The sequence below is a fragment of the Herpailurus yagouaroundi genome, unplaced genomic scaffold (genome assembly GCF_014898765.1).
Source record: "Herpailurus yagouaroundi ecotype Mexico unplaced genomic scaffold, PumYag 214, whole genome shotgun sequence".
Classification (NCBI taxonomy): Eukaryota; Metazoa; Chordata; class Mammalia; order Carnivora; family Felidae; genus Herpailurus; species Herpailurus yagouaroundi.
In genome coordinates this window covers 451,146-465,170 of record NW_024412445.1, presented here as the reverse complement: position 1 = coordinate 465,170, position 14,025 = coordinate 451,146, and the positions used below count along the sequence as shown (strand labels likewise).

The 14,025-nt window shown below is 39.8% G+C and overlaps 1 protein-coding gene across 5 annotated transcripts in view; it reads left to right on the top strand.

Moving 5' to 3' along the window:
* Nucleotides 1-213: 213 nt before the first annotated feature.
* Nucleotides 214-14,025, top strand: part of URGCP (upregulator of cell proliferation) — a 57,703-nt gene continuing 43,891 nt past the window's right edge. For 2 of the 5 annotated variants that reach the window (XM_040454931.1, XM_040454932.1), the window contains exon 1: nucleotides 214-426. The gene's annotated coding sequence lies outside the window, so the exon portion shown is untranslated. Of the gene's footprint in view, nucleotides 427-6,258; nucleotides 6,641-14,025 lie in introns of those variants that run through there. The other 3 variants (XM_040454930.1, XM_040454929.1, XM_040454934.1) reach the window with 3 other exon arrangements.

Below are 14,025 nucleotides of genomic sequence, written 5' to 3'. Positions count from 1 at the left end.
CCTACCCTGCCCCGCCCCGCCACCCTACCCTGCCCCGCCCCGCCCCGCCCCACCGCCCCTCCGCCCCTCAGGCGCCGCCCCACGCGAAGCAAGCTCCACATGATGCCGGCGCCGCTCGGAGCCCTTTTAAGGCCGCGCGGCGCGATCCCGCCTGACTGCCTGGCGGACGCTAGTCTCTTCGTTTTCGACGGCCTGCGCGTGCGCGCCGCGGTGCACTGTGGGGCCGGCGCTGCCGAGCGGGACGCTCCTCGCAGCCTGGCGAGGTGGGGAGAGGCTGTGAGCCCTGTGGCCACCCGTCCGCCGGGGCCCTGACACCCGGGACGGCCGGCGGCGAGAGGGGCGCTCGCCGGGGTGGCCGTGCTCTCTGTTCGCCTGCTGGGCTCGCCCCCGGGCCGTGGTTCTCAGCAGTGCTCTGGACTGCGGCCTGTAAGTACCGACGCCCGCGGGCGCCCTGTGGGAGGCACCTGCCACGGAGATGCACGCAGCCCTCTCTTCCATCACACGCTTCAAGTCCAGACCCTAGGTTTTCATTATATTTATGTATTTGTGTACGAATAGAAACCTCAGTGACAATGATGGTTATTTCTGGATGGTGCGTTTGCTAATGTTAATTCTGAAATTTCCATAGAGGATTTGCATCAGTTGTATAACAGGAAAGAAGAAAAGAAACAGAATTGTGTTGAATAGCAAATAAAAAAAAATTCTTTTGTAGCTCCTGTTGGGAATTTAGTGCAGAGTATTTTAAACGTTTTACATAAATTTTTATATGCAGTTTATTTATTTTTTTTTTTGTTTTTTTAAAAAATGATTTATTTTTGAGAGAGACGAAGCATGAGCAGAGGGGCAGAGAGAGAGAGGGAGGCACAGAATCTGAAGCAGGCATCAGGCTCTGAGCTGTCAGCACAGACCCCCACTCAGGGATTGAACTCATGAGCTGTGAGATCATAACCTGAGCCGAGGTTTGTTGCTTAACCGACTGAGCCACCCATGTGCCCCTATGTAGTTTTTTATTTTGATCATTGTGTATTTTGTACACCATCTTCCATATAATTTTATATGTACAGAAGTGTTGTGAATGTAGTAAAAGATATAAAATTGGTAAATTGGACTTTATAAAAACTTAAAACTTTTGTGTTGTGAATAGCACCATCAGGAAGCAAAAAGACAACCCACAGAATGGGAGAAAATACTTGCAGATCATATATTTGATAAGGGCCTGGTATTCAGAACATATAAGAACTCTCACAACTCAATAAAAAAGACAAACCAGGGGCACCTGGGTGCTCATTCGTTAACAGGCTAACTCTTGATTTGGGCTCAGGTTATGATATCATGGTTGCGTTTGTGAGTTCGAGCCCCACATTGTGCTCTGCACTGTCAGCGTGGAGCCTGCTTGGGATCCTCTTTCTCCCTCTCTCTGCCCCTCCCTTGTGCACACTCTCTCTCTCAAACTAAATAAATAAACTTAAAAAAAAGGCAAACTAATTAAAAACTGGGTAAAGGATTTGAATACGTATTTCCTCAAAGAAGATGAAGGAATGGCCAATAAGCACGTAGAGCAGACAAACTCAGTATCCTGAGTCATTAGAGAAATGCAGATCAACGGCACAAGGAGGTAGCACTTCACAGCCTCTGGGAGGGCTGTAATCGAAAGGATAGGTAATGACACATGTTGGGGAGCGTGTGGAGAAGTTGGAACCCTCATACCATGGCAGGAACATAAGCTGGTGCTGCTGCTTTGGAAACAGTTTGGCAGTTCCTTAAGGAGTTAAACATAGACTTATATGACCTAGCATTTCCATTCTTAGGTATATACCCAAGAGGAATTAAAGCGTGTCCACATAGAAATTTGTGTGTCAGTGTTTATAGTAGCACTATTCACACTAGCCAGAAGGCCAAAACAGCCCAAATGTTGAAGGAATAAACCAAATATGATATATCCACTCAGTGGAATATGTTTGGCAATAGAAAGGCATGAAGTACTGATATATGCTACAGTGTGGATATATTAGATTGCGGTAACAAAGTACTCCACACTGGGTGGCTGAACAGAAATTTATTGTCTCATGGTTTTGGAGGCTAGAAGTTTAATGTTTATTTATTTTTGAGATGGAGTGGGAGTGGGGAAGGGGCATACAGAGAGAGAGAGGGAGACACAGAATCCGAAGCCTCTCCAGGCTCTGAGCTGTCAGCACAGAACCCAACACAGGGCTTAAACCCACGAGCCATGAAATCATGACCTATGTCAAAGTCAGATACTCAACCGACTGAGCCACCCAGGCACCCCTGGAGGCTACAAGTTTAAAATCAAGGTATTGGCAGGGTTGTTTCCTTCTTAGGGCTGCGAGAGAGAACCTCCTCCCTGCCTCTCATCTAGCTTCTGGTAGCCTCAGGCATTCTTAGCCTGTAGATGGTGTTCTCCCTGTGTCTTCACATTGTCTTCCTTCTGTGTGGATTTCCGTCTGTGTCCAAATTTCTCCTTTTTATGTGGGTCCATTCGTTTAGGGCCCAGCCTAATGACCTTATTATACCTTGACAACTGCAGAGACCCAGTTTTCAAATAAATCACATTCACAGGGACTGGGGGTTAGGACTTCAACATCTTTTGGAGGGGTCACAATTCAAGACATGACAATGGATGAACCTTGGAAACATGGTAAATGAAAGAGGCCATTCACAAGAGGCTACATACTGTGTGATGCCACTTATGTCAACTGTCCAGAATAGGCAGCTCTCTAGAGACAGAAAGTAGGTTAGTGATTGCCTAGGGTTGAGGGACGGGGGAATGTGTGTAAATTATATGTCTGTGAAGCTGTTGAAAGTATAATAAGAACCACAATACACAGTTCTTGTATGTTCATCCAGCTTCCTCTGGGTAAGTAAAATAATAGCATATTATATAACTAATAAAGTTGGCTAGTCCAGAAGATTAACGTCTATACAATACTATTGGCTAATTTACAGACTTCATTCAAATTTCATTACTTGTCCAATTACTGTCTGTTTTCTGGTCCAGGACATAGTTTAGGATGCCATGTTATATTTGTTTATCCTAGCTCTTAGCCTCCTGCAGAAATTCTAGTCTTTTTTTTTTTTTTTTTGTCTTTGATGACCTTGTCATTTTTGAAGAGTATGGGAAAGTTATTTTGTAGAGTGTCCTTCAGTTTGGATTTTCTTATTGATGAGATTAAGACTTTGCATTTTTGGCGAAACTATTACGGAAGTGATGTGTTCTTCTCAATGCATCATATCAGAGGGTACATGACATTGATACGTTTTATTACTAATTAAGTCTGATCACTTTGTTATGTACATATTTGTCAGATTTCTCTTTTAACCGTAAAGTTAAATTTCATTTTAAATTAACAAGTAGCTTGTTGAGATACGTAAAAGTTTATGTAGCACACTTTCATTCACTATCTTTAGGTTACGTTATTGTCTACAGCAATTATTACTGTGGTGTTTACCTATTTCTAGTTCTCTTCCTACATTTATTAATTAGAATTCTACTGTAAGGAGGAGCTGTCTTTTCTCCCCCATTTTTATTATTTATTTATTTAACACTTTTTTTTTTTTAAAGTAATTTCTACGTCCAATGTGGGGCTTGAACTCACGACCCTGAGATCTAGAGTCATGTGTTCCACTGACTGAGACAGCCAGGTACCCCTTTTCTCCCCAATTTTTATTTATTTATTCAGTTACTTTGTTGATATGCACAGACTCATGGCTATTTATTGTATAGTTTTTAATTGATTAGTTTCATTATCTATTATGTTGCTAAGATTGTCCTCGATTTGGCCATTGAGAGCTTGTTGTAGGGAGCCTCTAAGATGTTCCCGAGCAAGTCCCACTTCCTGGTATTCAGGCCCTTACGTAATCTCCTCTCCTTGAGTGTGGGCTATATTTAGTGATGTTTCTAATTAATAGAAAAGGTGATAGGATGTCATGTCTGAGATTAAGGTAAGAAAAAGACTGGCTTCCATCTTGGGCAACCTCTCTTGCTTCCTTACTCTGTCACTTCCTTGCTCTGATGGAGGTCAGCTGCCATATTGTGAGCTGCTCTATGGACAGGCCCCTGTGCTGAGGAACTAAGGGAGGCCTTCCAGCCACACCTAGTGAAATACTAAGGCCCTCAGGCCAGTACCCCACCAGATCACCCCATAACCTTACTACTATCTAGTGTACCGGATGTTCTAGCTGTTATTATGAGGCAAGGAAAAGAAATAATGACAAGGGAAGAAGTAAAAATGTTTTTATTCACAGATGACATGCTTGTGTACACAGAAAATCTGAGGGAGATGACAGAAAGCTTCTGGAACTATTAATATTTTAGCTGTTATAGATGCAAGATCATCAATTGTATTTCTATGTGCTAACAATCAGAAATTGAGAAAACATTTTAATGCCACATACAGTACTATGAAAAATATGGAATGCTTCTGAATAAACTTGAGAAAATATTTGGAAGACCTTTACACTGAAAACTACCAAACGTTGCTCAGAGCAATTAAAGATCAAAGTAATGGCAAGATATAGTGTTCATGGGTTGGAAGAGTCAATGTTGTTAAGATATCAGTTCTTCCTGAATTCATATATTCAGTGCAATCCAAATCAGAATCCCAGCAGGCTTTTTTGTTTTGGTAGAAATTTACAAACGGATTCTGACATTTATATGGATATGCTGAGGATTCAGAATGGGCAGTACTCAGGCTATATGATTACAAGATATAAAGCTATGTAATGAAAACGTGTGTTGGCATAAAGATAGCTAAGTTGTCTTGAAACAAAGAATGGAAAATGAAATATGAAAATGAAAGAGAGTACATAAATAAACCCACATATTGATTTTCAAAAAGGTGCAGCTATAGACTGAATGTGTCCCCCTAAATGTCATATGTTAAATCCTAACCTTGTATTAGAAGGTGGGGCACTTTCCAAATGATTAGCTCATGAGAGCAGAGCCCTCATGAATGGCATTAATACCCTTGTAAAAAAGAGACCCTAGAGAGTTCCTTAGTTCCTTCTGTCATGTGAGGACACAGCAGACAGCCATCTATAAACTAGAGAGAGGACCCTATCAGATACTGAATCTGCTCGTGCCTTGATTTTGGAATTCTCAGCTTCTAGAACTGTGAGAAATATATTTCTGTTGTTTATGAAAAGCCCCCCAGTCTATGTTTTTCTGTTACAGCGACCCCAATGGACTAAGACAGGTGCCAAAGCAATTCAGTGGAGAATGGCTTTGGAACAATTACACAGCCATATAAAAAAATAACCGCAACTTTACCTCATGTTATATACTACAAGTAAATGAAAATGAGTCATAGACCTAATTGTTAAATTAAGTTAGAACTATAAAACTTCTAGAAAAAAACATGAAAAAAATCTTTGTGACCTGGGGTTCAACAAAGATATTTTAACTATAACATAAGCATGAGTTATAAAAGAAAAAAAAACAATAAATTGGGCTTTATCAAAACATAAGCAAACTCTGAAATGTGGAGAGAAGATGGCAGACTTGGGAAGGGATCTTGAGATCTGAAAATGACATGACAGTGAGTTCTCTTTTTGCTTAATATATCCTGGATTGGGTGCTGGAGAAGCCAGCAACCAGGGAATACCAATGGGAGTGGTGAGGGGGGGAATCCCCAAAAGTAGCTTCCTCTCTTTCACCAAAGGACCAGGAAAGGGGCAACTTAGCAAGACAGAAAACCTATAGGCAATAACTGCTTTACTAAAGTCAAACACCATGGAACAAAATGGCGCCCCATCCCTATCAGCCTAGAGTTTGATGATAGCCATGTTGTAAAGGGGCAGTCCTCCTCCCTTGCTGGGGTGATGTCAGAGAAGGCCCAGAGGAACTGGGATTATCATGCCCACCCAATGATGAGACCTTTTCTCTCTCACAGTGTCTGTGAAGGCGACATGGAGAACAGTTACAAGGCATTCCTCACCCTCTGTATTAGTGTTCTCTAGAGAAACGGGGGCGGGGTGGTAAGGAAAGGGAGATAGATTTATTATAAGATATTAGCTCATGGTATTATGGAAATCCCATGATTGGCTCTGTACAAACCGGACACTCAGGGAAGCTGTTGGTGCAGTTTGAAGGTCTGAGACCTGGAGAACTGATGGTGTGGATTCCATCTGTGTCCGAAGGCCTGAGAACCAGGAGCGCTAAGTACAGAAGATTGATTTCTTAGTACAAACATTTAGGCAGAGAGCCAATTTAACTTTCCTCCACTTTTTTGTTCTGTTCAGGCCCTCAACAGATTGGATATAACCATCCACATTGGAGAGGACCATCTGCTTTATTCAGTCCACCAATTCAAAGACTAATCTCTTCTGGAAACACCCTGACAGACGAATTCATAAATAATTTTTAACCAGCTACCTGGGCATTTTGTAGCCTAGTCAAGTTGGCACATAAAATTAACCACCTTTGCAGCCAGGGTGGTGGACTTTTATCTTCACGTGGCTGTAATAAGGTAGAGTCTTCATTCTTGTGTTTGTGTGATGTCACAGGAGGCCTGAAAAAAAAAAAAGGTTTAAATAAGATCCAGAGTCTCATAACACGATACTCAAAATGTCCAGGGTACATTTGAGAATCATTCATCAGACCAAGACTGTCTCAATGAGTAAGGTAAGACAGTTATCAGATTCCAAACCAGAAATGACACAGAGATGAGAATTATCTGACAGATTAAAAAAATTTTTTTTAATGTTTATTATTGAGAGAGACAGAGCATGAGCATGGGAGGGGCACAGAGAGGGGGAGACACAGAATCCACAGAACCCAAAGCAGACTCCAGGCTCTGAGCTGTCAGCACAGAGCCTGAGACGGGGCTCAAGCTCACAAACCATGAGATCATGACCTGAGCTGAAGTCGGATGCTTAACCAACTGAGCCACCCAGGTGCACCTCAGATTTTAAAGAAGGCATAATAAAAATGCTTTGATGAACAACTAGGAAAATGCTTGAAGCAAAAAACCAGAAAGTCTTAGCAAAGAAATACAAAATATAAAGAGGAAGCAAATGGAAATTTTAGAACTGAAAAATACAATAAAGGAAATAATAAACTCACTAGATGAACTCAACAGCAGAGTGGAGATGATAGAGGAAAGGATCAGTGAAATTAAAGATAAAACAATAGAAATTTATCCAACAGGGAGCAACAGTGAAAAAAAAGATTGGGAAAAAAGGTAAATAGAGCCTCAAGGACCTGTGGTAGTATAACAAATGATCTAACATTTCATTGCATCTGAGTCCCCAAGGAAGATGAGAAAGAATTTGGAGCTGAAAAATTATTTGGATAAATAATGGCTGAAAAAACTCCCAAAGTTTGCAAAAGACGTAAACTTACAGATTCAAGAAACTGAGTTAAGCCCAATGGGATACACCCCAAGAAACACCATGCCAAAATATGTCCAGTCAAAATTCTGAAAATTAAAGACAAAGTATCTTGAAAAAAAGAAATAGTATGTGAAAACCAATCCAAATTACAGCAGAATTCTTACCACAAACCAGAGGCCAGAAGGAAATGGCATGGCATTGGCAAGTGCTAAAAACAAAGGACTGTAACTCAGAATTGTCTCCCTAGTGAAAATATCCTTGTGGAATAAAGTGGAAATCAAGACATTCTCTGATGAGAGAAAAGTAAGGATTTGTCACCAGGGGATCTATCTATAAAAGAAAAAAAAAAAAAGCTAAAGGAGTTTCTTGAGTTGGAAAGGAAATGATAAATGAAGGAATCTTGAAACATCAAGAAGGGATATAGAACAATAGAATGAGTAAATATGTAAGTTAATACAATGGAATTTTTCTTTTGTTGAGTTTTATAAAATATATTTGATAGTTGAAGCAAAAATGGTAATGTCTGATATGGATCTCAAAGCCTGCAGGGGGAATCTTTAGGACAACTGTTTTATAAATGACAGAGGGTAAAGGAACTTAAAGGATTATAATGCTTTTACATTTCACTTGAACTGGTAAAATGTTGACACCAGAGTGCTGTGAAAAGTTATGTATGTGTAACATAAAACCTAGAGCAACTGCTAAGGGTCTGTTCAAAGAGGTAAGTTCAAAAGCAGTTTTGATGAAATGGAATTCTAACAAAAGGCACAAGTAAGCCGGAAAAAGAAAACAGACAAATGAACAGGAAAGAAACGAAACAAAATGAAAAAAAAAAAAAATAAAAAAAAAAAAACAAAAAAAAACCCCGCTGAAGTCCTAGCATATCAATAATTGCCTTAAATGTAAATGTCAGAATACACCAATTAAAAGAAAGGGGCAGAGTGGTTAAAAATATATACTCCCCATAAGAAAACTCAGTTCAAAAGTAATGATATAGGTAGGTTGAAAGCAAAAAGATGGAAGAAGGTATGCAATACAGACTGTAATCAAAAGAAGGCAGTAGTATTAACATCAGGTAGACTCTAGAGCTAAGAAAATTACAGGGACAGAGAGGAGTTTTTCATATGATGAAAAGGGTCAGGCTATCAAGACATGGCAATCCTAAATTTGTATGCATTAAACAACAGAGCTACAAAATATGTAAAGCAAAAATAGACCTGAGAGGAGAAATAGACAAATCATGATTATATTGGAGACCTCAACACCCCTCTTCCAACAATTGATTAAAATACCCAGAAAATCAGCCAGGATATGTAATAACTCAATCAACAGGGTTACTCCCCCACCCCCCCACCACAGCAACAGCAACAGAATAGGCGTTCTTTTCAAGTTCTCATGGACAGTTTACCAAGATAAGCCATTTACCACAATAGGGTCATAAAACAAGCTTCACCATATTAAAAACAATTGAAATCCTACTGTGTGTGTTCTCGCCACAATGGAATCAAACTAGAAATCAGTAACAAAGGTAACAGGAAAATCTTGGAACAGTTGGAAACTAAACAATTTTGCTAAATCTATGGGTTAAAGGAGAAGTCTCAAAGGATAATAAAACAACATATTGAACTAAATGAAAATGAAAGTAAAACATACCAAAATATGTGGGATGTAGCTAACTTAGTGCTAACAGGAAATTTTATAGCACCAAATTCTTAACATTAGAAAAGAGGGAAAGTCTCAAGAAAATAATTTAACCTTTCAATTTATCCTATAAAAAGAAGAGCAAGATAAACGTAGAGGTGCAGAAGGAAGGAAACAATAAGAGGAGAAACCAAATTGAAAAGAGAAAAACAGTGGAGAAAATAAAAGATGGTTCTTAGAAAAAATTGACAAACCTTTGATAAGACAAAAAAGGATGACACGAATTACCAATATCAGGAATGAAATGGGCTAGCACTATAGGCCTTACAGACATCAAGAGTATAATAAGGGTATAGAACTATACATATATAGATTTGACAACTTAAATGGACTAATTTCTCAAAAGTCATCTAATATAAAAGATAATTTGTATAGGTCTGTAAATCTTAAAGAAATTGAATTTTTAATTTAAAAACATCCAACAAAAGAATCAGAGATTTTCAGTAGAGAATTCCACCAAACATCTACAGAACAAATTCTACACATTATCTTCCAGAAAACAATAAAGGAGAGATTTTCTAACTTATTTTATGAGGCCAGTATTATGCCCAAACCATACAAAGACCATCCAAAAAAGGAAAACTACAAGTTAATATATCTCAGGAATACAGATGCAGAAATCCTCAGTGAAACAATAATAAGTGGAATTCAATGTATAAAAAGAGTTATGGGATTTGGAAAGGATGACAGAGTAGAAAGCACCAGAAATCTGTCTTCCTACTTAGACAATTGTCCTGGCAGAATGTGCTTGACTTAATTATGTTGGAACTCTGTAGTTTATTCAAAGACTTGTAACTTCCTGAAGAAGGCTTGAATGGGAAAGTGCAGTTAATTTTGGTCAGTTTCACCAATGGATACCCACCACCCATCTTCCACTCAGTGACAGTCATGCATTTGTTCCAGGAGCAGCTTACATCTAGGTGAGCCAGGGTGGGCAATATGGGCCCTGTCCTTCAAATTATCAGGATCTGTTTTGTGCTTGCTGCTTCTTATCATGGAAGTACAGACACAGGAGCGGGCAGCCATTGCTGCATGTTCCCTCCCATTGTTTCAAGCCCCTTGCCCTACAGCGGAAGTGACTTCCAGGAGATTTAAAGAGGTGGCACCTTTCCCCCCACCTTTATCTCTTTTCCTCATTTTGGGAGCCAGACATTTAAGGACGAAGTCCTTAAATGGCAAAAGTGACCACACATACAGGGGAATTTAGAAAGTCTTTGTGCATGCCTAGGGAAAAGTTCAGGCTCAGAAAGACCTGAGAAGACCTTAAGTTTACACCTCAGGCTGATCTCAGGCACACAGAGCCTACAACAATAAAACTAAAGCAAAAAACAACCCCCCCAAACCCCAAAGAAAATCCTGGGGAGATAGAAAAGGAAGAATCTGATTTCCAGGCTTCATACATTATTAGATTCAAGCATGAAGTTTTCAGGGAAAAAACAGTCACAAGACACACAAGGAAAGAGGAAAGTATGGCCCATTCAAAGAAAAAAGCAATTACAGTAGAAAATGTCCAGTGAGAAAGGCCAGGTGGCAAATCTAGAGAAAGACTTTGAAACAACTGTGTTAAAGATGCTCGAAAAACTAAAGGAGGACAATGGAGAGAATCGAGAAAATGATGTATGAGCAAAATGGAAATACTAGCAAAACCACAAAGAAATTCTGGCGCTAAGGAGAAGAACTGCAGATTTGAGCAGGTAGAAGAAAGAATCAGTGAACCAGAAGGTAAGCTAATTGAAATGATCAAGTCTGAGGAAAGTAAAGAATAAAGATTGAAGAAAAATGAACAAAGCCAAAGGGACCTGTGAGACACCTAGAGGTTTACCATGCATTGTAGAAGTCCCAGAAGAGAGAGAGGGTCAGAGAGATTATTTGGAGAAATAATACCTGAAAACTTACCAAATTTGAAGAAAGACATATAAACATCCAAGAAAGAATATAAACATCCAAGAACTTAAACTTCAAATAAGATGAATTCAAGGAAACCCACACAGAGACACATAAATTGTTGGCAACTAAAACAGAATCTTGAAATCAGCAAGAGAAGCAAATCATCACATAACAAGGATCTTCAATAAGACTATCACCAGATTCCTCATTTGAAACTTTGTAGGCCAGAAGTCAGTGGGCTAGCATATTCAAAGTAGTGAAAGGGAAAAAAAGATGTCAGCCAAGAATACTGTATCTGCCAAACTGTCCTTCAGAAGCAGTGAAGAAATTAAACCCAAAGCTAGCAGAAAGAAAGTAATGGAGATCAGAGATGAACAACACACGGAATAGAAAAAAAAACAAATAAGAAGGATTCTAGGAAGATGGGGTCAGAAGCTTCAGGAATCTGTTTCCCTCCTTAGACAACAATTGTACTTGCAGAATCATCTGATATAACTATTTTGGAACTCGAGTCTGTTGAAGGCTTGCAACTTTTAGGGAAAGGCTTGGATGGTAAATTTTACTTTATTTCTGTTCTTAGCATGATAGTAACTACACATCCCAACCCCCAGCCACTTGACAGACAGCCGTGTTGCTGGATCAGCTTGCACACAGCTTGTGGGAGCCAAGCAGGCAAGAAGGACTCTGTCCTCTGAATATCAGGGATCTTTCCTCTGATCACTGCTGCTTCTGATCATAGAGGTTCAAAGAGGCAGGGAGCCATTGCTATTGCACCTCCCCCATCTGGCTCAAGTGTGTTACAATATATTTAAAGGGCCAGTGCCCTTCCCCCCTTTTGTCCCTTAATTTTTTGTTTTGTGTGTCGGGGGGAGATGGGGAGTCAGAACCAGATGTTAAAGGCTAAGGTATTCAAACACTCCTGCATATACAGGAAAAATTAGAAAGTAATTATGCATGTCCAAGGAAAAGAGATGAGAAGAGTTAAATCTACATCTCAGGCTGATTCTCAGCACAGAAATGGTATAACAATCAAAAAGACAAGTAACAACAGCAAACCCTGAGGGAAGGGGAAGAATCTAATTTTCAGAGTTATCACATTATTAGATTCAAATGTCTAGTGTTCAACAAAATATCACAAGTCAAAGAGACAGGAAAATATGTCTTATTCAAAGGAAAAAAATACAATAGAATCTGTCCCTGAAAAATACATTGGGAGATATACCACCAAAGAGTTGGTGGTAAAGATACTAAAAGTCAATGGGACGCCTGGGTGGTTCAGTTGGTTAAGTGTCTGACTTCAGCTCAGGTCATGATCTTGCACTCCATGAGTTCGAGCCTCATGTTGGGCTCTGTGCTGACATTTCAGAGCCTGGAGCCTGCTTCAGATTCTGTGTTTCCATCTCTCTCTGCCCCTTCCCCACTCATACACTGTCTCTTTCAAAAAGAAATATTTAAAAAAATTTAAAAAACACTAAAAGTCAAGAAAACAATGTGAGAACAAAATGCAAGTATTCATTAAGAGATGGAAAATCCAGAAAGAAACTAAAATGAAATTCTTTAGCTGAACGGTACAATAACTAAAGTAAATCACAAGGAGTCAAAGGCAGATTTGAGCTGGCAGAACATAAATCAGTACTTTAAGGTAGGACAATGGAAGTTATTGAGGCTCAGGAACAGAAAAAGATGAAAAATAGCAAACACAGCCTGGATGTCTATGGGAAACCATCAAAAGCACCAACATAGGCATTGTGGGAGTCTCAAAGAAGAAGAGTGAGAAAGGGGCGGAGAGAATATTTGATGAAATGATGACTGAGAATTTCCCAAATTTGAAAAAGGACATGAATAGAAACATTCAAGAAGCTCAACAAACTTCAAGTAAGATGAGCTCAAAAAGACCCACTCCTTGGGTCCTCCCTCAACCTCCAGGAGCTCGTGGAGGGATGTGTAACCTCCCCCTCTTGTCCACCCTATTCCCAGGATGAGAGGAAGCCTCTCTCCTTCCCCATCAGACTGGATGTGCCTTTATCCTCCAATGCCCCGATCTCTCTGAACACCCCCATTCTCCACCTGGTGGTGCAGGGTGTTCCTTGACCCACCCAGATTCAACAGTTCAGGGGGCTCCCCTGCTATATCTCCTCCCATCCTGTACCCTATTTCTGGGGCCTCCATCACTGTGGAAGACAGGGACAGTAAGGGTATAAATGGATGGGAGGCATGGGGAAGGTTTTGGAGTAGAACCAGGGTGTGTGTGTATGAAGGGGGAGTGATAAAGTCCCTTAGGGAAGGGGGGGACTAACCTTGTCTGGTGGATGAGAAGGCATACTTATTTTTTGCCTTCTGTATGGTATTTGAAAAGAGAACTAAAAAATCCAAATGGCAAAAACACCCCACATTATAATCAAACTTTCAAAAGCTAAAGAAAAAGGGCAAATCTTGAAAGCAGCGAGAGAAGACAATTGTCACTTACAAGTGATCCTCAGAGATTTGCAGATCTTTTTTTTTTTTTTTTATAAGAAACTTCGGAAGCTAGAAGACAGATGCATTCTAAGTGCTCAAAGAAAAAGAATCTCTCAACCAAGAACCCTATATCCAGCAAAACTGCCCTTCAGAAGTGAGGAAGAAATCAAGACATTACTTGATAAAAGCTGAGGGAGTTTGTGACCACTAGACCTGCTCTGCAAGAAATGCTTAAGGGAACCCTGCAAAATGAAAGGAGACTGTACATTAGCCTGAAGCTGTGAGGAGAAATAAAGATCTCGGTAAAAATAAACACATGGACAGTTATAAAAGCTAGGGTTATTGTAATAGCTTGTAACTGTGCTTTTTCTTTTTTATGGAATTTATGATACTAATGTGTTTAAATAAAAAATGCTAATGTAATTATTACTGTAACTTTGGTTTGTAACTCCAAATCTTATTTTGTACATAATTTAGGAGACTAATGCATTTAATATACTAACTTATGTTTTGGAGCATACAATGTATAAAGATGTGGTTTTGTGACATCAACAACCAAAAAGGTTAGGGACAGTGTGAAGGAGCAGCTTTTTTTGGTGTATTATTGAAGTTAAGGTGCTATAAATTCAA